Source organism: Mus musculus, chromosome 12 (assembly GCF_000001635.26).
Source record: "Mus musculus strain C57BL/6J chromosome 12, GRCm38.p6 C57BL/6J".
Lineage (NCBI taxonomy): Eukaryota > Metazoa > Chordata > Mammalia > Rodentia > Muridae > Mus > Mus musculus.
This window is the reverse complement of record NC_000078.6, coordinates 22,131,044-22,157,025: the sequence shown is the minus strand read 5'-3', so window position 1 is coordinate 22,157,025 and position 25,982 is coordinate 22,131,044. Positions and strand designations below refer to the sequence as shown.

The following is a 25,982-nucleotide window of genomic DNA, read 5'->3' as shown; positions in this document are numbered from 1 at the left end:
AATTCAGGGGGTTCTGAGGCTAATGGTGGCATTGGGGAGCAAAAGGGTGGGCTCCCTTCCAGCCGGGAAGCAGTATCCCCAATTCCACTCCATGCCCTGTGGGCAATGTTGCTAGAGGTCATGGCGGGTGCAGGGTGGGAGCCGGGCACCGCAGCTCATGAGAGGGCGTGCCCTCGAACCCCAGCACGTCTGGAAGGCAGAGCAACTCAGCAGCCCACAGCCACTGACAGGCCCTGATCGCACATAGCCGTCCTTGCCAAGGCCTCCGCTTCCTGGCGGCGCGGTAGCGGCGGGCGACCCAATTGGCGGCCAGGTTTGCGCCCCGCCCCGCCGGGCGGGCCTCCGCGCCTTCTCCAGCCTGGCCCTCCCCTTTCCGCGGGAGGCGTCCCGGACAGCGGCTTGGTGGCGCGTAATTCCCAATGACTGTGCGCGCCCGCGTCTGGGCTCGTTTGCCAAGGACTCGGAAGCTGCAGCTCCCAGAGCACAGCGGGCAGAGCTGCGGGCTGTGCGCGCCCCTGCTGCCCCGGGCCTCCAGGGGTGGCTCCCGCGCCCCGCGGCGACTTCCGCGCCCGCGCTTCCCTTTGTTCAAGTCCCGGAGCGGCGTTGGGGTCCGAGCCCGTGCCCTGGGCGACTGAGGCGGCCGCAGTCCGCGCCCCGGCGCCCTGGCGATGCCAGAACAGATCTCCGTGTCGGAATTCATAGCCGAGACCCTTGAGGACTACAAGGCGCCCACGGCCTATAGCTTCACCACGCGCACGGCCCAGTGCCGGGACACCATGTCGGCCATCGAGGAGGTGAGCGGTAGAGTAGCCCGAGCCGGGCGGGAGACTAGGGTCGCGGGGATCGCGCTGCGCCCTGGGCACCCGGTACACTTCCGCGCCTGGTGCCGGATACCCAGTGCCCTCCGCCTGCGCCCACACCCGGGAAAAGTTTCTGGTACCCCAAAGCCGGACGCAGCCGGACCAGCAGTGCCCGACACAGAAGCCCTTTGTTCCCTGCTCTAGGGAGAGGCTGCTTGGCCACCTTGGGCATTTTTTGGGAACACTCCTGACTGTTTCCATTTCCCTCGCAGGGTTTCAGGTTCTTTGCTCCCATCCTCGGAGAGGTCAACTTAGGCCGCAGAGTCTGTGGCGGCTTGGAGCCGGGGACCCCTGCGAGCTCTGCGGCCCTGGAGTGATGGCTCTCCCTGCGTGGACCTCTCCAACTTGTTCCGGAAGAATCCCCGCAGGGGCAGCTGTGGCTTCTGAGCCAACATGTAGAGCAGAGCCAGGGACCCTAAGCTGCTTAGGCACGGGTGCCCATCCCATCTTGGGAGGCCTGGCAGTTCCCACTACTTGCCACAGAGCAGCGCTGTAGAGGGATGTGGAGAATGGTCTCTTTGAGGTCCAAAAGGTCTTTGGTGGCCGCTTCTGGGCTACCTGTGTGGTGCCTGTTGACAGTATGATCAGCTCCTGTGCCCTTAACCTGGAACGGGCCTGCATAGTCATTGTATTGAGTGGCTAAGCAGCGAGTTCTCCAGATCCTGGGGAAGAGGGACTTCGAGAAGGAAGCAATTTGGGTTGAAAATTGAAGCAGGCTTGGAAGAGGCTGAGTGAGTCCAGAGACCACGGCTGTCCACAGCTTGGGAAAGCCTCACTTACATCATTTTCTTTACCTCCCCAACAGAATTTAGAGTTTCGTGTTTTCAGCTCTGTAGGCTTTGTGCGTCCAGCAGGACTCACAAAAGGTAGCTGGAGAACGAGACACACATGTGTAGCAGTAGTGAACCGATGACTACATTTCCTTTGTTCAGAATTTTAACATCAAGGTACATATTTTAAAATACTTGTGTCAGAGGCTGGTGTTCACAGAGCTTTTAAATTAAGCTATGTCATTACATCCTTTCCCCTTGCTTGAACAAAGCATTCGCTATTAGGCTTCTTCTGGGCAGGGGGTGGGGTGGGGGACTAGACTATTGTTCTTTCGTGTAAAATATTTGTCTTTGTAGACCTACACAGTCAGGACTAGACTCAATGAAAAATACTAGGTTCAGCATCCTGCTCTTGGAAGTGAGCTAGGGTATCCATTCTTCTCCTTCACCCTAGTCCCCTTTCTTTCCTCTCTCCTGTCTTCCCAAAGATCTGCTTGTAAATCTTTTGTAGCAAATTCAGTGATAGCAGATTGCTTTAGTGTGATTTCCTCTTTAGGATTTACTTTTTATTGATTTGTATCTGTGTGTGACACTCGGAGTGCAGATGCCCTCAGAGCTTATGCATCCAGAATTGTAGGCAGCTGTGAATTGCTTGGTTGTGGGTGCTGGTAATGAAACTTGGAACCTCCAGAAGAGCAGGAAGTTCTCTTACAACAAACCATTTCTCCAGTCACTGCATCACAGTTTAAAGACATTTCAGTGCTTGTTCCTAGGCCTTGGAGAAAAGTGAGGAGACCAGCAAAGGAGTAGGGGTTCATTTGTTGACCTGTCCAGCAGGTCCAGTTATTTGAGGGTCTGGAGGGGACCTCCTCCTAAGAACCAAGTGGGGGGTAGAGAGAGAAAGGGCCTTGTGCGAATAACGACAGGGAAACCGTTCTGGAATGCATCAAAGTCCCAATGTATTGAGAAAGGCCCAAGGCTTAAATGCACAAGCAAAAGGGGAATTACAGACACTTATCAGTGGGAGGGATAGGGCAATACAAGCAAAAGGAGAAGTACTTATGGGAGAGTGGGCAATAGAAATTTTTTCTTTTGGCAGCTACTCGGGGAAGCAGGAACTTGGTGGTATCAGGGTGTGGTCAGGACATAGGCGATGACTTAGGGCTGGAACATGCCGTAGTTCTCGGAATCCATGTGTTGGTGGCCCGCTTTTGACCCCTTTTTCTTCTCGGGGGGAGAGGCCCAATTCAGAGATCAAGAGTTGTCTTAATAGCTCCCAACATCTCCCCTGTATTAATATTTTTATAAAGGCATATTGTATAATAAATTTGTAGCCACGTTTTTATCGATCGCCTAAACGTCTGTTTGCTCACTGGGTGATTCTCTAAAACCACGAAGGACACAAGGACAAGTCATCTATGAGTCTTGAATTAATGGTCCCAGCCTGTTGGGTATAACTTGGGCTAGCCAAGGGATTTAGGAACGAAGCAAGCTCCGTGGGTAGAGGTAGAGGTCTGATCCCCAGTGTTTAATGTTAGGGGCCATGTACAGGATTGACTCTCAAGCCCACAGATCTTTACTCAGAGTAACCCCGACCTGCTCCTGTGCCGTTTTTTTTGGGGGGGAAGGACCCTAGGACACTCAACCTTCATGCAATCAGACATGCCTCTCAGAGACTAACAGCTTCTAGTCTAATCTCTGTGCAGTACTTAGTCTTACAACTCTCACGGGCGACGGCTTCAAGTCCCAATTTTTTGATGTGTCTAGCCTGGGATGACTGTTTAGTTTCTAATGTGGTGAGAATGTATATTACCATGTCGGAAGCACAGACTACGGCAATCTATAAATGATTTGTGGCATGAGACTGATGGCCGAATTTATGGGGTGGGAATGATCTTACTTAAGCATTTTATGGAGATTGAGTCTTTCTCCCCGAGACGAGGGTGATGAAGCAGCATCTAAGTCTGACTCTTTTCTAGTAACCTGCTTGTTATCGCCAACGTCCAGCCGATGGTAATGAACTGAAACAAATGCACTTGAAAGAGATGAATCAATTTGAGATTTAACAAATTGGGTCAATTTCTGAAATGTCCAAGGACCGAAGGAAATCAATAATAGGAGTCCCCATAGGGGCCCTAAAAGGGAGGGCAACGAGGTCGAAAGCCAGGGGGAGGTTAAAAACCAGTTTTAGTAGTCCACCTTTCCCCTAGGCCATTGTAAGTATGGGTGTAACTCAGCTATCTATAGTTCTACGTATCTGGTTCCTCTTTAGGTCTTAAACTTCCTTCTTCCTAGATGATGGTAAATTCCTGTGTAAGGCAGTGACCTAGCTTTTATTCAAAGTGATAGTGTAAAGCCAGAGACAATTTTGAATGTCACTGAATAGGCAACTTTCTTCCTGAATTCTAAGCCCATGGTCAGCTCAAGGACTTTCTAGGATGCTATCTTTTGCCTCCAAATTTTTATCTATATAATATGTTGCTCTGACAAAGCTATGGAAATATTCCTATGCTTATCATTAACAAAATGGCAGTATGTAGCTGCTGATCTAAAGCTGTGGTAGATACCTTTTTAAAGTTTGCATTTTCAGATTATTAAACCAAGGATGATTTTCTAACTCTAATAGGTAGCAAAACATAAGCAGGTCTCTTACAAAAACATAACAGTAGATTTCTTATCTAAATTAGGATCTACACAATAAATTGATTGACAAGAATTATAATGAATATAAAGAGACTTGCCAAGATTGGTGATCTTAACTCTTAAAATTATCTAACAATAAGCATATAGGTAAGGTACACAAACTTTCATAGCTATAAGGAGCTGGCCTGAATGGCCAAAAACAGTGTCTCTGACGAAAGCATCTTGTACATTCTCTGTACCAGTCTTTTTGCCTCACGAGTCAGCTTTTTTAGTTGTTTGTATTTTAAGTTGGCACCAGGTTGGTACTCCTTGCTGCAGCCCATGGTGGAGATACGAAGTTTCTTTATCTGTTTGTAAGTGGCTGCTCTCCGATTTCTCCTCTTTTGTGCACTCAACACAGCTTTCTGGTCACCACTGTCAGGGCACTTACAGGTCACATTGGAAGCTAGTATGCTCTTGTAGCATTCTGTGGAACAAACAGAAACATTCCCCCCTTTCCCCATATTAAGTATCTGAACAGGATCATGGCATGTGCCAATAAGTGGATCCTTTTTTTTTTTTTTTTTTTTTACATTTTTTTCCCATTTTTTATTAGGTATTTAGCTCATTTACATTTCCAATGCTATACCAAAAGTCCCCCATACCCACCCACCCCCACTCCCCTACCCACCCACTCCCCCTTTTTGGCCCTGGCGTTCCCCTGTACTGAGGCATATAAAGTTTGCGTGTCCAATGGGCCTCTCTTTCCAGTGATGGCCGACTAGGCCATCTTTTGATACATATGCAACTAGAGTCAAGAGCTCCAGGGTACTGGTTAGTTCATAATGTTGTTCCACCTATAGGGTTGCAGATCCCTTTAGCTCCTTGGGTACTTTCTCTAGCTCCTCCATTGGGAGCCCTGTGATCCATCCATTAGCTGATTGTGAGCATCCACTTCTGTGTTTGCTAGGCCCCGGCATAGTCTCACAAGAGACAGCTACATCTGGGTCCTTTCGATAAAATCTTGCTAGTGTATGCAATGGTGTCAGCGTTTGGATACTGATTATGGGGTGGATCCCTGGATATGGCAGTCTCTACATGGTCCATCCTTTCATCTCAGCTCCAAACTTTGTCTCTGTAACTCCTTCCATGGTTGTTTTGTTCCCACTTCTAAGGAGGGGCATAGTGTCCACACTTCAGTCTTCATTTTTCTTGAGTTTCATGTGTTTAGGAAATTGTATCTTATATCTTGGGTATTCTAGGTTTTGGGCTAATATCCACTTATCAGTGAGTACATATTGTGTGAGTTCCTTTGTGAATGTGATACCTCACTCAGGATGATGCCCTCCAGGTCCATCCATTTGGCTAGGAATTTCATAAATTCATTCTTTTTAATAGCTGAGTAGTACTCCATTGTGTAGATGTACCACATTTTCTGTATCCATTCCTCTGTTGAGGGGCATCTGGGTTCTTTCCAGCTTTTGACTATTATAAATAAGGCTGCTATGAACATAGTGGAGCATGTGTCCTTCTTACCAGTTGGGGCATCTTCTGGATATATGCCCAGGAGAGGTATTGCTGGATCCTCTGGTAGTACTATGTCCAATTTTCTGAGGAATCGCCAAACTGATTTCCAGAGTGGTTGTACAAGCCTGCAATCCAACCAACAATGGAGGAGTGTTCCTCTTTCTCCACATCCATGCCAGCATCTGCTGTCACCTGAATTTTTGATCTTAGCCATTCTGACTGGTGTGAGGTGGAATCTTAGGGTTGTTTTGATTTGCATTTCCCTGATGATTAAGGATGTTGAACATTTTTTCAGGTGCTTCTCTGCCATTCGGTATTCCTCAGGTGAGAATTCTTTGTTCAGTTCTGAGCCCCATTTTTTAATGGGGTTATTTGATTTTCTGAAGTCCACCTTCTTGAGTTCTTTATATATGTTGGAAATTAGTCCCCTATCTGATTTAGGATAGGTAAAGATCCTTTCCCAATCTTTTGGTGGTCTAAAAAGACGGTGTCTTTTGCCTTGCAGAAACTTTGGAGTTTCATTAGGTCCCATTTGTCAATTCTTGATCTTACAGCACAAGCCATTGCTGTTCTGTTCAGGAATTTTTCCCCTGTGCCCATATCTTCAAGGCTTTTCCCCACTTTCTCCTCTATAAGTTTCAGTGTCTCTGGTTTTATGTGAAGTTCCTTGATCCACTTAGATTTGACCTTAGTACAAGGAGATAAGTATGGATCGATTCGCATTCTTCTACATGATAACAACCAGTTGTGCCAGCATCAATTGTTGAAAATGCTGTCCATCTTCCACTGGATGGTTTTAGCTCCCTTGTCGAAGATCAAGTGGATCCTTTTTATCTGTCCTAGACACTATTATATCCAGTTTTTCCAAAAATGAAGATGTGATCCAAATAATGTGCACAGGGATATAATTTCTCACAAAAATGTGATCCAAATAATGTGCATGGGGATATAATTTCTCCCCTTCTTTGTTTTTAAAGAAGGTATAATTTTTAAAGTTTTAGAATACCTTGTCTTTGAGAATTATAAAATATCTCAGTAACATGTGTAACATTAAATTGTTGACAAAACATCCCAAATCTTTGGCTGTTATAGCCAGTTTTAATTTGATTTAGAACACCAAGCAAGCAAAAAATAAATCAACACAGGCAATGACTAACTATACTTTTAGTTGCTTTTCTTGTTAAAGTAGTTGTAATTAGAAAGACTAAAGAGGTATCACATCATATGTGCTTATTTTAATTTTTTTAAAATCAAAAATGAGTATCCATTTGTAATAATTGATTAAGTATAAGTCCCCGAGAATTAGCACCAATGTGTGGAACAGGTAGAAACTGAGGACACTGAGAGCAAATCTTTACAATATGGCATGCACATTTATTTATTTATTTATTTTAAGTACTAAATTATTATTTTAAGTTACTAATTTGATGATGTAAAGAATGAGATTATATGGCCAATTATTTTTGTATAAGATCCATAATCTACCTGGGATATAAATCTAGCGTGGCATTGCCTTAAGAGGTCTTTTCTAGGCAATCTTTAACATTTTAAAACACCACCTACAGCACTTAATTTAATTATCTGTGCTGAAGCAGGCAGAAACTCAAACGAATAAACATGTGATCCAATTCACGTATACTTTTTTCTCATAGAAGGGTTGTTTTTAATTACAGTAAATGGGATGCATGCATGCATGAATTTATAGGAGATACAAAAGCATGCATATAAGGATTTTTTAACTTATTTTTAGGATGAGTATCCATTTTATTTAAAATGATGGTATGTAATAGGTCAAATATCAATATTTTGCAGTAACCAATTGCTGTTTGGAACAAGGAATTCTTAATTAGCACCACAGCAGCTTTATAATAGGATGTTAAAACTTTGAGGTGAATAAGGATGATTTTACATTAATGTTTTTTCTTGCCAGAGAATAGCTGTGGACACATTTAATAACAATAACTAGAATATGTAGCTAATATTTGATTACCACCAATTATAATCGATACCAATAGATTATAGAAGTTTCCTATATTTTCTGTTAAATCCTTTTTGGTTCTCACCAGTTAATTTGAATCTCACTTGATAGCACCTAACAAAGGCTTAGGTTCTCTTGTGGTAAGTTTAAGGTGAGGTCTTTAGCCAATTAACATCTCTTGGAAGCTTTTGAAAATAAAATTTTGAAGCAAATTTGTACCACAATTTTTTAGTATAATTAAAAACCCTAAATATTAAAAATATTGCCTCTGAATCTTATGGAGCAACAACTATTTCCTAGAACTTTAAACTTTCCTTTAGAGGCATTAGCTAAAATATTTTTTACCCAGGAAACAATATACACTGAAAGATTCAAAGTCTTAGCTTCTTGTATTGAAGCCTGGACAATGACAATTTTTTACATATTGTAAAGCTATGTTAGCCATACCTACAGGCAAAATTATCTAGTGATCACCAGTTCATTAAAAGCAAAACTCTTTGAATGTAAGCATTATTTTAAACATCTGAATAGATTTGCAGCAAAGCTAAAAAGAAATTTTCTTGAATACAGGGGAAACTTTCTTAGGCACTGTTTGCAAAATAAAAGAAGGTTACAAGCTTTTCTGGGGCTGCCTTGTATTAACTCAAACGTAAAATATTTTTTAATCTGAGCATTTTGGCCTTCCTGTAATAAGGACCGATTTTAGAGGAACAATTTAACTGTCTGTCCACGCCTCTGATTTTGGACAATCTTTCTTAGATGACTTATACCTTAAACATTTTCTCTTATAACCTTTTATGGTCCTGTAAGACCGCAACCATAGCCAAACTGATTGTGTGAGGGTCTAATTTCTGCACAAAGATGAATATATCTAGTTAACTCTGCCTTGCTTTGTATGGCTGAATGGCCAAAATGAGCTGCATTAGTGCATCATAAGATGATTACTCTTGTAATAATCTTAGTTAACAATATATGGGTGAGTTAAAAATCCTAAGCTTTTAATCAAATTGCAAACTGTAGTCAATGGGACACTGGCAATTTTAACCATAATTTTTAAGTTTCTGTTGCAATATTAGAATATATCTATAACTTTTGGAAAGCAAGACCTAATTTTAAACAATTTATTTTCTTTAAAATTAATACTAGAAACATCAGTATCACTTTACGAAGTTTGGCTGTCAATTCATGAATGCATGACAGTGCAAATTTTAATGTTCCATTAAGGAGACATTGTTTTAAAATCTTATCTCTATAAGTCTACTTTTTAGGATAAGAATTACATAAAATTTTATCTCAATTTAGAAGTATCTTTAGAGGACTAGTTTTCTGGGCTGGTGCTTTTGTTTGAAAATGACTCTAGCCCTGAGTTACTACTTAAGCTACTTTGTAACCAGTGTTATAACTTTTTAATCATACCCAAATAACTTATAAGCCAATTCTCTATGACCAGGATATGCAGATCATATTTATACCTTTAAGATTAATCAAAAACCAGATGAAGTGGGTACACTAATCTTATAAATTTAGATCAAAGAATTTTACTTTTTATAGCTATACTTATAAAATAAAAACACACTTTGTCATTTGCTAAACACAATAATCACAAAATTGCAGAGAATTTTTTAGGAAAAAACAACTATCAGCTTATTTGTCTTAGAACTAAGAGGTTGTAGATTCTAAGTTTTTCAGCAGGACCTCTCCTGCTGTGCTTGATTTTTGCTAAAGGGAGGGGCCTCTCAGCCTCAGTTGTGCAAACTGAGAGTGATTCAGCAGGTAAAGTTTTAACCATTTATTTTTTCTTTTTAACATAAAACATAAAACAGTCAGTCATTCAGACAACGAAACAATCATTCAGACGAGACAAAAACATACATGAATTGACACGTGATTGGTGCACCAAACATAGACAATAGAAAGAGGGTAGTGAGCTTTTCCTGTAGGGGCCAGAGAGAATAAAACAGGGCGTCCCCCGATTTCTCTCTGTCCCTGGGAGAGTTCTAAAATCCATTTTCCTTTATTTCTTCCTTTCCTTTCCTGCTTGTAAGAGGTAGCTTGTCAAACCAAGATTAAAATCTAAAATTTTCTAACAGCTTCTGGCAAGTATCCAAAACTTCTAATTTATTTAATCTGAGGGCAAATTTTTGAGAAAACACACAATCTCTATACACTAAATGTCTCAAATAGCCTAAAAGTTTACCATGCTAAAGCTTTTTTGAAGCCATTATCAGTTCACACTTAGTCAAATTCTGAGGCATTATCTCTTTGTGCCTTATCCAACAAGGCTAAAGCAGAAGCATTTAATATAGACCACAATAAATCAGTGGAAGAGCGCCCCTCCACCTTAGTATAGGCCCACCGAGGCCTCGGTTCATCTAGGTCTGCGTGCTTGGCCACGGGCGGGCCTGTGATGGCAAAGTGTTCTTGCTCAGACCCGCTGCCTTAGGCCGCAGGAGCCCCGAAGGCCCAGCCTTGGCCTTCACGCCTAGCCGATGGCTGCCTCGAGGGCGAGGGCTCCTGGCCTCCGCAGGGTAGGGACCGAGGCCGAGGCTGTGAGGGAACCCGGGCGAAGAAGGCCCGCACTTTCGAGCTCCCTGTGCTCTATGCTGAAACCCTACACAATCTCCCGTGGGGGCTAAGGGGTTGTCTGCATTTGCTATTAGGGGAGACGGGCCTCGCAGGGGGTCCCTCTAGCCGTTTCCCTGGACCGCAGTTACTAGGGTGTTGTCTTTGTGTAGGGCATTCTCTAGCAAAATGTCCAGGTTGGTTGCATCTATAGCAAGTTTTTTCTCCTATATTTAGTTGTAGAGCAGTCCCAATGGCCAGGTTAATAGACTTAGAAACTTGTTGAGAAAACACATCTACCTCATTTTAAAGCTTGATCATACCATTTATATCTAAACTCTTGGTTTTACTTCTCAGGGCAGCCCTAAATTCTGACTTCTAAGTTAAATATTGGCCTCTAGTGAGGACAGACTGAACAACGTTATTTCATTCATTGGCTATCAAGTAGCCTTTTCCTGCTAAACCTTCTAATATAGATCCAACTTTATTTTAAGTTAAAGGGTGTATTTTAGAACCATTCAATACCAGCCATGGACATCTCTTGTCCACAAAACAAAAATATTTTATTAAATTCCCCTTTTTTAAAACTCTTATCCCTCTCTCCTTAAGAGAACCCTTTATCTCTTAACTAAATTCCCCATGGTTAATGGGACAACAACTGAATGCCTAGGCTTACCTCCTGACGTCTGTACTCGACACTCGAGCGAAGTGTCGGTGGACTGTCCCACTGTTTCTCTGTCTGCGTGGTACCTCTTTAATCCTTAATTCGTTGTCCGGAGGGCAGTCGTACCTCGTGCCCCACGTCGGGCGCTACTTGACTCGTCCAGCAGGTCCAGTTATTCGAGGGTCTCGAGGGGACCTCCTCCTAGGAACCAAGTGGGGGGTAGAGAGAGAAGAGGGCCTTGTGCGAATAACGACAGGGAAACCGTTCTGGAATGCATCAAAGTCCCAATGTATTGAGAAAGGCCCAAGGCTTAAATGCACAAGCAAAAGGGGAATTACAGACACTTATCAGTGGGAGGGGTAGGGCAATACAAGCAAAAGGAGAAGTACTTATGGGAGGGTGGGCAATAGAAATTTTTTCTTTTGGCAGCTACTCGGGGAAGCAGGAACTTGGTGGTATCAGGGTGTGGTCAGGACATCGGTGATGACTTAGGGCTGGAACATCCTGTGGTTCTCGGAATCCATGTGTCGGTGGCCCGCTTTTGACCCTTTTTCTTCTGGGGGGGGAGACTCCCAATTCAGAGATCAAGAGTTGTCTTAATAGCTCCCAACAATTTGTGTCTGCAGTGGTGGCAGTGTAGAAATGTCCTTTGAACTTGGTGTCATTCCCTCATACTTGAAGCATGGGTCTCCTGTCATCTCCAAGGTAAAAGTGGCACTGTCCAGCATGCCTTAGTGGTAGAGACCAGGTCTACTGTGAAGATTGGCTGGCTGGAGGACTTGTATTGAAAGCAGTCCTATTTTGCTTTTTTGTTTTTTGGTTTTTTTTTTTTTGTTTTTGATTTTTTATATCTATTTATTTATTTATTTTCAAGACAGGGTTTCTCTGCATAGCCCTGTGTGTCCTGGAACTCACTTAGACCAGACTGGCCTCGTTCCCAGAAAATCTGCCTGCCTCTGCCTCCCGAGTGCTGGGATTAAAGACGTGTACCACCACGCCTGGCTATAACCAGTATTTTTATGTGCTTTAATTCTATGTTAAGAAAATGTGCTTTTGCCAGTTGGTTGCCAGCCAGACATATAAATAATAGTATACAGATTGTGCAGACTGTGTTTATATTTTTAGGTAATATACATAGATGTATAAAATAACAAATGAAAAGGGAGGTAATGAATTTGAAAGAGAGCAAGCAGGGATATATGGGTTGGTTTGGAAAATAGAAACGATGAGATTATATTACACTTTCAAAAATAAAAAAAAGTAATTGTAAAGTAAGAAAGCATTAAATGGGCTTATTTAAGATTATTCCTTTTTGAGATAGGTCATATAGGCACAATGGAGTCATGTGAATCTGGGTTTCAGCAGTTGACAAAACAGGAGTTCTGACCACTCTGGTTGGTTCTTCTATGTCCTTTCACTATACAGATGTGGGTTTCCTTAGTGCAAGTACTAAGTACTTATTTCTTCAGAATTCTGGTACATAGTAAATATCAGCTGTAATATCCTGCAACATGAGATAACCCGTCCTTGATTTTTCTAAGTTCCCTTGGCTGAGAGCCTTTCTATATTAGACATTAGAGGGACAATCTATTAAATTTCCTTTCTATATCCATAGAGAAATTCATTCTGAGTTGAGATATGTTTACCTAGAGAACCTGTCCTAATACAACTGTGGCTTTTCTCTACTTTGCCACTGATGGCGATGTGCTGGCTACCAAGAGGGCTCAACAGTGTTTCCCTTACGTTCCTGGCTTTCCTCCCAGGGTTGCTTGGTACCTATCATCTGGTGAAAGGGAGCTGTAGTCTCCCTGAGCCCAGCACTGAGCCACAAACAGAACTCTTGTTTCCTAAAATCCCTCTTTAATGTTCATTGCCTGGGCACCCTTCCACTCAGATTAATAACCTCACTGCACCTTGGGTAATGGGCTATGCATGCTCTTCCGCTGGATTTCAGGAAGAAGAAGGCAAGTGGGGGCTACCTTGCCAGCAGAGTCTCGCCCAACACCCGCAAGGGCCCACACAGGACTCCCCACGGGATCCAAAGACCTCTGGTGAGTGGAACACAGCGCCTGCCCCAATCCAATCGCGCGGAACCTGAGACTGCGGTACATAGGGAAGCAGGCTACCCGGGCCTGATCTGGGGCACAAGCCCCTTCCGCTCCACTCAAGCCCCGGGCTACCTTGCCAGCAGAGTCGCCTGACACCCGCAAGGGCCCACACAGGATTCCACACGGGATCCTAAGACCTCTAGTGAGTGGAACACAACTTCTGCCAGGAGTCTGGTTCGAACACCAGATATCTGGGTACCTGCCCTGCACGAAGAGAGCTTGCCTGCAGAGAATACTCTGCCCACTGAAACTAAGGAGAGTGCTACCCTCCAGGTCTGCTTATAGAGGCTAACAGAGTCACCTGAAGAACAAGCTCTTAACAGTGACAACTAAAATAGCTAGCTTCAGTGACTACCAGATGGCGAAAGGCAAACGTAAGAATCCTACTAACAGAAATCAAGACCACTCACCATCATCAGAACGCAGCACTCCCACCCCACCTAGTCCTGGGCATCCCAACACAACCGAAAATCTAGACACAGATTTAAAAACATTTCTCATGATGATGATAGAGGACATCAAGAAGGACTTTCATAAGTCACTTAAAGAATTACAGGAGAGCACTGCTAAAGAGTTACAGGCCCTTAAAGAAAAGCAGGAAAACACAGCCAAACAGGTAGAAGTCATTAAAGAAAAACAGGAAAACACATCCAAACAGGTAATGGAAGTGAACAAAACCATACTAGAACTAAAAAGGGAAGTAGACACAATAAAGAAAACCCAAAGCGAGGCAACGCTGGAGATAGAAACCCTAGGAAAGAGATCTGGAACCATAGATGCGAGCATCAGCAACAGAATACAAGAAATGGAAAAGAGAATCTCAGGTGCAGAAGATTCCATAGAGAACATCGACACAACAGTCAAAGAAAATACAAAATGCAAAAGGATCCTAACTCAAAACATCCAGGTAATCCAGGACACAATGAGAAGACCAAACCTACGGATAATAGGAATTGATGAAAATGAAGATTTTCAACTTAAAGGGCCAGCTAATATCTTCAACAAAATAATAGAAGAAAACTTCCCAAACATAAAGAAAGAGATGCCCATGATCATACAAGAAGCCTACAGAACTCCAAATAGACTGGACCAGAAAAGAAATTCCTCCCGACACATAATAATCAGAACAACAAATGCACTAAATAAAGATAGAATATTAAAAGCAGTAAGGGAGAAAGGTCAAGTAACATATAAAGGAAGGCCTATCAGAATTACACCAGACTTTTCACCAGAGACTATGAAAGCCAGAAGAGCCTGGACAGATGTTATACAGACACTAAGAGAACACAAATGCCAGCCCAGGCTACTATACCCGGCCAAACTCTCAATTACCATAGATGGAGAAACCAAAGTATTCCACGACAAAACCAAATTCACACAGTATCTTTCCACAAATCCAGCCCTTCAACGGATAATAACAGAAAAGAAGCAATACAAGGACGGAAATCACGCCCTAGAACAAGCAAGCAAGTAATCCCTCAACAAACCAAAAAGAAGACAGCCACAAGAACAGAATGCCAACTGTAACAACAAAAATAAAAGGAAGTAACAATTACTTTTCCTTAATATCTCTTAATATCAATGGACTCAATTCCCCAATAAAAAGACATAGACTAACAGACTGGCTACACAAACAGGACCCAACATTCTGCTGCTTACAGGAAACCCATCTCAGGGAAAAAGACAGACACTACCTCAGAGTGAAAGGCTGGAAAACAATTTTCCAAGCAAATGGACTGAAGAAACAAGCTGGAGTAGCCATTTTAATATCGGATAAAATCGACTTCCAACCCAAAGTTATCAAAAAAGACAAGGAGGGACACTTCATACTCATCAAAGGTAAAATCCTCCAAGAGGAACTCTCAATTCTGAATATCTACGCACCAAATGCAAGGGCAGCCACATTCATTAAAGACACTTTAGTAAAGCTCAAAGCATACATTGCACCTCACACAATAATAGTGGGAGACTTCAACACACCACTTTCTTCAATGGACAGATCGTGGAAACAGAAACTAAACAGGGACACAGTGAAACTAACAGAAGTTATGAAACAAATGGACCTGACAGATATCTACAGAACATTTTATCCTAAAACAAAAGGATATACCTTCTTCTCAGCACCTCACGGGACCTTCTCCAAAATTGACCATATAATTGGTCACAAAACAGGCCTCAACAGATACAAAAATATTGAAATTGTCCCATGTATCCTATCAGACCACCATGGCCTAAGACTGATCTTCAATAACAACATAAATAATGGAAAGCCAACATTCACGTGGAAACTGAATAACACTCTTCTCAATGGTACTTTGGTCAAGGAAGGAATAAAGAAAGAAATTAAAGACTTTTTAGAGTTTAATGAAAATGAAGCCACAACGTACCCAAACCTATGGGACACAATGAAAGCATTTCTAAGAGGGAAACTCATAGCTCTGAGTGCCTCCAAGAAGAAACGGGAGAGAGCACATACTAGCAGCTTGACAATACATCTAAAAGCCCTAGAAAAAAAGGAAGCAAATTCACCCAAGAGGAGTAGACGGCAGGAAATAATCAAACTCAGGGGTGAAATCAACCAAGTGGAAACAAGAAGAACTATTCAAAGAATTAACCAAACGAGGAGTTGGTTCTTTGAGAAAATCAACAAGATAGATAAACCCTTAGCTAGACTCACTAAAGGGCACAGGGACAAAATCCTAATTAACAAAATCAGAAATGAAAAGGGAGACATAACAACAGATCCTGAAGAAATCCAAAACACCATCAGATCCTTCTACAAAAGGCTATACTCAACAAAACTGGAAAACCTGGACGAAATGGACAAATTTCTGGACAGATACCAGGTACCAAAGTTGAATCAGGATCAAGTTGACCATCTAAACAGTCCCATATCACCTAAAGAAATAGGAGCAGTTATTAATAGTCTCCCAACTAAAAAAAGCCCAGGACCAGACGGGTTTAGTGCAGAGTTCTATCAGACCTTCAAAGAAGATCTAATTCCAGTTCTGCACAAACTATTTCACAAAATAGAAGTAGAAGGTACTCTACCCAACTCATTTTATGAAGCCACCATTACTCTGATACCTAAACCACAGAAAGACCCAACCAAGATAGAGAACTTCAGACCAATTTCTCTTATGAATATCGATGCAAAAATCCTCAATAAAATTCTCGCTAACCGAATCCAAGAACACATTAAAGCAATCATCCATCCTGACCAAGTAGGTTTTATTCCAGGGATGCAGGGATGGTTTAATATACGAAAATCCATCAATGTAACCCATTATATAAACAAACTCAAAGACAAAAACCACATGATCATCTCCTTAGATGCAGAAAAAGCATTTGATAAGATCCAACACCCATTCATGATAAAAGTTTTGGAAAGATCAGGAATTCAAGGCCCATACCTAAACATGATAAAAGCAATCTACAGCAAACCAGTAGCCAACATCAAAGTAAATGGAGAGAAGCTGGAAGCAATCCCACTAAAATCAGGGACTAGACAAGGCTGCCCACTTTCTCCCTACCTTTTCAACATAGTACTTGAAGTATTAGCCAGAGCAATTCGACAACAAAAGGAGATCAAGGGGATACAAATTGGAAAAGAGGAAGTCAAAATATCACTTTTTGCAGATGATATGATAGTATATATAAGTGACCCTAAAAATTCTACCAGAGAACTCCTAAACCTGATAAACAGCTTCGGTGAAGTAGCTGGATATAAAATAAACTCAAACAAGTCAATGGCCTTTCTCTATACAAAGAATAAACAGGCTGAGAAAGAAATTAGGGAAACAACACCCTTCTCAATAGTCACAAATAATATAAAATATCTTGGCGTGACTCTAACTAAGGAAGTGAAAGATCTGTATGATAAAAACTTCAAATCTCTGAAGAAAGAAATTAAAGAAGATCTCAGAAGATGGAAAGATCTCCCATGCTCATGGATTGGCAGGATCAACATTGTAAAAATGGCTATCTTGCCAAAAGCAATCTACAGATTCAATGCAATCCCCATCAAAATTCCAACTCAATTCTTCAACGAATTGGAAGGAGCAATTTGCAAATTCGTCTGGAATAACAAAAAACCTAGGATAGCAAAAAGTCTTCTCAAGGATAAAAGAACTTCTGGTGGAATCACCATGCCAGACCTAAAGCTTTACTACAGAGCAATTGTGATAAAAACTGCATGGTACTGGTATAGAGACAGACAAGTAGACCAATGGAATAGAATTGAAGACCCAGAAATGAACCCACACACCTATGGTCACTTGATCTTCGACAAGGGAGCTAAAACCATCCAGTGGAAGAAAGACAGCATTTTCAACAATTGGTGCTGGCACAACTGGTTGTTATCGTGTAGAAGAATTCGAATCAATCCATACTTATCTCCTTGTACTAAGGTCAAATCTAAGTGGATCAAGGAACTTCACATAAAACCAGAGACACTGAAACTTATAGAGGAGAAAGTGGGGAAAAGCCTTGAAGATATGGGCACAGGGGAAAAATTCCTGAACAGAACAGCAATGGCTTGTGCTGTAAGATCGAGAATTGACAAATGGGACCTAATGAAACTCCAAAGTTTCTGCAAGGCAAAAGACACCGTCAATAAGACAAAAAGACCACCAACAGATTGGGAAAGGATCTTTACCTATCCTAAATCAGATAGGGGACTAATATCCAACATATATAAAGAACTCAAGAAGGTGGACTTTAGAAAATCAAATAACCCCATTAAAAAATGGGGCTCAGAACTGAACAAAGAATTCTCACCTGAGGAATACCGAATGGCAGAGAAGCACCTGAAAAAATGTTCAACATCCTTAATCATCAGGGAAATGCAAATCAAAACAACCCTGAGATTCCACCTCACACCAGTCAGAATGGCTAAGATCAAAAATTCAGGTGACAGCAGATTCTGGCGTGGATGTGGAGAAAGAGGAACACTCCTCCATTGTTGGTGGGATTGCAGGCTTGTACAACCACTCTGGAAATCAGTCTGGCGGTTCCTCAGAAAATTGGACATAGTACTACCAGAGGATCCAGCAATACCTCTCCTGGGCATATATCCAGAAGATGCCCCAACTGGTAAGAAGGACACATGCTCCACTATGTTCATAGCAGCCTTATTTATAATAGCCAGAAGCTGGAAAGAACCCAGATGCCCCTCAACAGAGGAATGGATACAGAAAATGTGGTACATCTACACAATGGAGTACTACTCAGCTATTAAAAAGAATGAATTTATGAAATTCCTAGCCAAATGGATGGACCTGGAGGGCATCATCCTGAGTGAGGTAACACATTCACAAAGGAACTCACACAATATGTACTCACTGATAAGTGGATATTAGCCCCAAACCTAGGATACCCAAGATATAAAATACAATTTGCTAAACACATGAAACTCAAGAAGAATGAAGACTGAAGTGTGGACACTACGCCCCTCCTTAGAATTGGGAACAAAACACCCATGGAAGGAGTTTCAAAGACAAAGTTTAGAGATGAGATGAAAGGATGGACCATGTAGAGACTGCCGTATCCAGGCATCCACCCCATAATCAGTATCCAAACGCTGACACCATTGCATATACTAGCAAGATTTTATCGAAAGGACCCAGATGTAGCTGTCTCTTGTGAGACTATGCCGGGGCCTAGCAAACACAGAAGTGGATGCTCACAATCAGCTAATGGATGGATCACAGGGCTCCCAATGGAGGAGCTAGAGAAAGTAGCCAAGGAGCTAAAGGGATCTGCAACCCTATAGGTGGAACAACATTATGAACTAACCAGTACCCCGGAGCTCTTGACTCTAGCTGCATATGTATCAAAAGATGGCCTAGTCGGCCATCACTGCAAAGAGAGGCCCATTGGACTTGCAAACTTTATATGCCCCAGTACAGGGGAACGCCAGGGCCAAAAAGGGGGAGTGGGTGGGTAGGGGAGTGGGGGTGGGTGGGTATGGGGGACTTTTGGTATAGCATTGGAAATGTAAATGAGCTAAATACCTAATAAAAATGGAAAAAAAAAAAGAAAAAAAAAAAGAAGGCAAGTGATGTGAGGCAAGCTCAGGCAAGGTCTGAAGTCAGGTCCTGGTAATGCAGGATCATTGCTCACAGAGAACAGGAGCAGGCAGCTGACTAGCCTGAGCTGGAATGTGTTGGGAACTAAAACGGGGCCCTGGGTAAGAAAGGAAAGGGGAGAAGACCAACACCCTGCCAGAGTTCCACCTATGCTCTGGACAGAGATGTGGGAGAGCTGCCATACACTCCCCTCTCAGCCCCAGGTGTGCATCTAAGCCTTTGACCCACTCTTTGGGTCTGAACAAGGGGCAGCCCAGCCTGGGAGCCCCGGGGCTGCTTTTCTAAAGGCCTGGGGTTATGGGAGAGAGGAATGAGGGATGAGAGGTTCCCACACCGGTGAGAGTGAGCACAGTGGATCTTGACTGGAGCACTTGAAGGCCTTCCATGGGTTGATTAGAAAGGGCTCATTAGGAGAAAGCCTATCCTTTCCTCGAAGCGCAGTGGGCCTTGATGAGCAGAGACATTCTATGGTTTTAGAGCTTTATTATAGAAAGTCAGGGAGAAAGAGAGAAGGTAGAAGAGAAAGAGAGGCCCCCCTAGAAGGCTAGAAGGGGGAAGGCTAGATAGAAAGAAAGTAAGAGGGAGAGAGGAGGAGAAGAGAGGAGAGGACAAAGAGAAAGGAAAGAGGAGAGAGGAGTGAGAGAAGTGAGAGGTAAGAGAACAAAGGAGAGAGATCAAGAGAGATAGGTGGGGCTGAACAGTCCTTTTTATGGGCTTTACTGTTGCTAGGTAACTGGGGAGGAGTTTAGCCTGAAGGTCAGAAGCTTGGGACATTGCCTACATGACTTTTATCGAAGCTTCTCTTGTTCTCTTGTGGTGGCTGGGGTGGGGGTTGGGGAAGGTAATTTAGGCAGGAGCTTGAGTTCCAGAAGCATGAGGTAATTAATGCCTTCCTCATCAAGTAAGGGAATTATCACCCTCCCAGTGTTCAGACCTTAGCTCAAAGGGAGACCAACCTGTTTATGCTTAGCCCAGTGCCCCACATGAATGTTGAGTTCTCCCCCAGGGCTGGGAGGGGTGAGTGTCCTCTTGGAGGACAGGCTCAAATGCTAATGTAGTGCAAACCACACCTGAGATCTGAAAAAGCTCTGGCCCTGGACATGAAGCACACTTTAACCTTGAGGAAGGGTGAGACCCACTGGCCAATCAAGGAGGCGGGATCTTCTGGGTGCCTTTCCCCAAGTTCACTGTGGCTGTGCAGGCTTGAATGGTTCTCTGTGTCCTGCTCTGAGCTCTGCTGTTGGGTGCTGTGAGAGGACCTCAGGGAAGCTCTGATTTCGAGGCATGGTGAGCACAGGTTTACTGCCCACAGAGGGTAGGGGCAGGGTGCTGAGCAGTGGAAGCTGGGGTGGTGAGTCCTCTCTGGGGCTGGATGGGAAGTATAAGCCATATGTGAGCACCTGTGAGGTCTCTCCTATTGCTCCTCACTTGCACCATCGGGGGTGACCTCTGAATAACTTCCCTATCATTGCCCAAATCGTTTGGACCTTAGGCTGGCTTGTGAAAACAAGGGTGGTTTCTTTGAGTCTGTAGCACACGTGTCCAAACCCCTTTGTCTAGGGCTAGGAAGATGTTCCAGGGCCTGGAACAGGGGTTGTGTGCCCCTGGTCTTAATTTCTGGGTAGTTACAGCAGTCTTGGAACCCTGCTCCATGGCTCCCAGCTGCCATTTTCTCCTCTGTACAAGTGGTGGAATCTGCTGCGTAGCCTTCACTGCCCCCTCGTGGCCCTCTATTATGTGTGTGGCACTTTAGTATTCCCTTACTGAGAGAGGAAGTGAGACTGTTTCCATCCCAATTGATATAGTTACTCACCTTCCAACTTGGGTTAAGTCCTTCTTATCAAAAGGACCTGTACCCATTAAATTGCCCCTGACAGAGAGCTCTTTATGACCTCATTCAGGGCAAAATCAGACTCTGCAAAACGGTGGAAAGGACAAAGACATCATTTTTCCCCCTTCTAAACAACCCTGTTCTCAGTCTATATGTGACTCTGTATTTTGAACTTGGAGCTGTCAGTATATGGGAAGTTGTTTTTCATCCCTTCCAGCAAAGTTAACATATCTTCCTTAGACCAGCAGTCTTATTTCCGGGTCTGTGGGGCAATCTGCACCTCTATTCACCTTCCAGCTGTTTGGCCACCTCTTTGGTCTCACTGAACTGGGAATCCAGGGTTAAGAACACCTAACCACAGGGCAGTGCAGCCTCTCTTCACCCCATTTCCCTGTATCTTCCCATGCTCTGATCAAGGAGCCCTTCCCATTTTATCCTGGCTCAGACACTACTCCAACTCCCTGATGTGGTGGCAGGGGTCCTGTAATTGATATGGTTAGATCGTTGGTTTTGGAATTTTACAACTTTCTCATTTATTATTGTCTCTGTGACATAGTTGTTTCAACTCAACATATCAGACTACAGTCATCTGAAGGAGCCTCAGTTGCTGGTGTGCCCTCATCAGAATGGCTGGTTTCTATGTCTCTGAGATATAGTGTTGATAATTGATATAGGAAGACTCTTCCATGAAGGGTGGCAATATTGGGAAGCAAGTGGTCTTGGGTTGGATGAGAGAGCTAGGTGAGAATTGTAGCTGCCTGTGGCCATGTGAACTGGGTTCCCCAGAAAGGCAGCCCAGGGCTGAAAGAGATCAGAGGGCAACAAGAGAATGAGGCCAAGACAATCCTTTTTGTTCAAAGCCTCTGAAGTTTACTAAGAGTCCCTGCTTATAAAGAGGGTAGGCCCATCCTCTGCCAGCCCATTCTTTGTGCCTGGAGCCAGCCCATAGGCGATCTACAGGGCTTGTCTCCAGATAGTCTCCAGGATCTTTCAGCAGGAAGCAGAGTATTGGAGAAGAGCAAATAGAGCCATCAAGGTCAGAAGGCTCTACCCTAGGTGTACTGGCTGGTTTTATGTGTCAACTTGACACAGCTGGAGTTATCATAGAGAAAGAAGCTTCAGTTGAGGAAATGTCTCCATGAGATCCAACTGTAAGGCATTTTCTCCATTAATGATCAAGGGGGAAAGGCCCCTGGTGGGTGGGACCATCTCTGGGCTGGTAGTCTTGGGTTCTATAAGAGAGCAGGCTGAGCAAGCCAGGGGAGGCAAGCCAGTAAGTAACATCCCTCCTTGGACTCTGCATCTGCTCCTGCTTTCTGACCTGCTTGAGTTCCAGTCCTGACTTCCTTGGTGATGAGCAGCAGTATGGAAGTGTAAGTCGAATGAACCCTTTCCTCCCCAACTTGCTTCTTGGTCATGGTGTTTGTTTAGGAATAGAAACCCTGAATAAGACACTAGGTAATCTCCTTCTTAGTGGCAGCAAGGACAAAGTCTGGATCAGCCTGCTCCAAGGCTGAGGGAGGCTACAGAGCATGAGAGAGTGACCAAGCAAGAAAGCAAAGCAGGAAGTAGTGTTTGTTAAATGTTTTCCCCTTCATTTTCTAGCTTTAGTTTCTAGTCTGAGCTCCCAGTATGGTGGCCTGTGATCTGACAGAACCATGTAAAAACAAACATTTATTACCCGAGTTGCTTCTGCTCAGAGGAAAACAATCACATCAGCAGAGTTGCAATGTAGAGCAACAACAATAACAACAACAATAGCAATTGTTTCAAAAGCTAATTTTGCTGCTGGACAGAATCTATGCCCTCTTTTAAAGGAATATGGAAAATATCAGAAATTGAGATCCCAAAAGTCATAGAAAGCTGTACATGGAGCTTAATCAGTTGTTCCCATAGGGTCTGGAAGATTGGAGTGTTGACAGTAATGCAGCCACACGAAGTTGAGGTCATACTCTTTCAGTGGAAAATAGCCTGAAAACTTTAGGAAGAGGTCATTTGTGTGATATTTTGGCCAAAAAAAAAAAATCTTTTGTACTTGGCTTATGCCCTGAGATATTGAGTATTGAGTAAAAATTATTGCCTGATTTGTATATTTTTATTCTATTGATAAGTTTTTGTTCAATCTTCCTATTTCTTTATTCAAATTACATTCATATCGGTACACCCATCCCATTCCACCTTCCACAGTCCCTCATCACTGACTCCCTTTTATCTCCCCATGGAGGGTGGGAACCACTTGAGTATCCCTCAACTATGGCATGTCAAGTCTCTGTAGGGTTAAGTCTCTGCAGGGTTAGACACATCCTTTCCCACTGAGGTCAGACAAGGCAGCCCAGTAAGAGAAACAGTTTGCACAGACTGGAACAGCTTAAGGGATATGTCCCGCTCTGGATGGTGGGGGCCTCCGTCCCAGCCTGCGTGTGCTCTTTGGTTGGTGGCTCCATCTCTGAGAGTCTCCTAGATTCCAGGTTAGTTGACTCTGAGGGCCTCCTAATGGCCCTCCTATTCTTTCAGAGGCCATCAATTCTTTCGAGAACTCTTTTAAAATATTCCCTGAGCCCTGTCCAATGTTAGGTTGTGGGTCTCTGCATGTTTCAGTCAGATGCTGGATGGAGATTCTCAAAGGACAATGATGTTAAGCTACTATCTGCAAGTATAACAAATTATTCTCAGTAATGCCAGCCTTGGTGCTTGCCCATGGGATGGGTTACCAGTTTGGCAGGGTATAGTTTGGCCATTCCCTCAGTCTCTGTTTCATCTTTGTGCCTGACTTACTTGCAGACATAACAAATTTTGGGAGGAAAGGTATTTGGTTTTCTTGGTGTACTGAAAACTTCACTGCTGGTTCTGCCTGACTGCAAGATGTCACCTCTTCATGGTCCATAACTCAATGCTATATATCTCAGCTAAGATCACCTCCCTATCCGCATTTGTGCCCTCCTATTCATAGTCTCAAGCACATTCGACAGATGCCTCCACCCTAACTCCGCTCCCTCCCAGCATCTGCTAATTTCATTTCATTTTCCTGGCTTTCTGGCATTCTCTTGTCTCTTACCACACCTGTTCCTAACACTCCCCTTCTTTCTTGACTACAGTCCCATCCACTTTTCTCCCTTTTACCTGCCTCTTCTGTCTCTTTTATACCCTCTTCTGTGTGAGATTCAACCATGCTCATTTGTGCCTTGTCTTGTTTACTGTCTTTAGGTCTATGAAGTGCAGTGTGGGTATCCTGTACTTATGGTTATTATTCACTTGTAAGTGAGTACATACATGCATGTCCTTTTGGGCCTGAGTTACCGCATTCCAGATATTAGTTTCTAATTGTACCCATTTCTCTACAAAATTCATGATGTCCTTGTTTTTTATATCTGAAGAGTATCCCATTTTGTAAATGAAACATTGTTTTTTGTGTCCACATTTCAGTTGAGGAACATCTGCCTTCTTTCCTGTTTCTAACTTTTATAAATAAAGTGGCTATGAACTTAGTGGAGCAAATGCCCTGGTGTGTATATGCCTATGAAGGTACCCTAAGTGTAGTACTTCCTCCTGCTTGTACGTTTTAAATTAATGGGAGGAGTATTCAACGTGTTTCCTCATCCCAGGATGGAACCTTAAACAAAACTTGCTGCAAATGTGGTCCAAGGGAGGCAGGGTCCATTAATTTAGAAGCCAAGCTTCACAGGTTCATCCACATTGTGCCGCTTCTGGAAACTGAAAGATGAAAATAGCATGGTCATAGATTCTTTCTCTATGGTTTCAGTTTAGCACCACTCCAGCCATCTTTTAACAGAGTCAGGATCCCAGGGAATACTCTGTTTGAGTTCCTTGAATTTAGGTGGTGAAGTTGATGCTTGAGTTGCATTTTCTGACCACAGGTTGTGGAGAAAATTAACACATTGAGAAATCTGCCATGGAGAGATGCTTACAGGGAGATGAAGTACCCTAACTGAGAGATGTATGAGAGGTTACAGGAAGAGCACCATCTATGCCTTTAGGAATTGAAGTCCAATGTGTTTGAGACAAAGCTATAGGATTTGGTGTTTGCCCTGCTGTTTGTCTTGCCTTTGTCCAATCTTCTCTCCCTGTGTGCACATTCCTATTGATTGGAATGGAAAGGGGTATTCAGTGCCAGTTTATGTTGGAAAGATATAACTTGCTGTTTGATTTTGCAACTTTGCTTTCTGATGTGGCTGTCAAGATATTGTCTTGAGTGTCAGCAGAGACTTTAGACATTTGAACAGTTCAGGAGCCTTTCTAGATTCATCTTGGGGAAGATGAAAGTGTATATACACTCAAAATTTTCCTTTTTCTTTCTTTCTTTCCTTTTTTTTTTGTTTATCCTATAATTTAGATATTCATTATCACCCTGATCACTGTCCCTACTCTAGGTCCCTGTCCTCACAGATTCCCTCCTCCCAATCTCCTCTGTTTCTCCTTTGAGTGGGGTTGGGGCCCCCTATGTGCTCCATGGGTACATAGATTTTTTAGGATGGCATATGCTCATGACATCAATACTGCCTGAGGCTTCAGAGTCATTGGATTCTGGGTGTTGATGTTTCCCCAAACTCTTGTGTTTGTTTTGAAATTTTTAAATAAATAGGAGTGTTTTGCTTGTATGCGTGAATATGAATATCATGTGTGCCTCATCGTTAGTGTTGTTTGAAGGTGGACTCAGAACTCCTGTTCATAAAGCCATGTGTCCCGTGAATGCTAGTATTGACCACTGTTATCTGGAAGACCAGCAAGAGCTTTCCATGGCTGAGTTATCATTCTCTCCTGCCTTATGCTGCTTTTTATGTTCTACACTTATATTAATAATATTTTCATCTGTCCATTGGTCCATTAAATGTGCCTTGATTGCTAGTAAAGTTTTACTAATGTTGCTGTTTAAAGCGGTACACTTCCTGTTTCTGCTAGATGGGTACAGAAGTGCAGGGAATGTATACTTCTTTGTAGGAACTGTAGTAAACA

The 25,982-nt window shown here is 43.1% G+C and overlaps 1 pseudogene across 1 annotated transcript in view; it reads left to right on the top strand.

Moving 5' to 3' along the window:
* Positions 1 to 379: 379 nt before the first annotated feature.
* The window catches only part of Gm4425 (predicted gene 4425), a 40,891-nt pseudogene continuing 15,288 nt past the window's right edge, over positions 380 to 25,982 (top strand). Inside the window, exon 1 of the transcript NR_136920.1 lies at positions 380 to 794. The product of NR_136920.1 is annotated as a predicted gene 4425 (transcript). The remainder of the gene's footprint in view (positions 795 to 25,982) is intronic.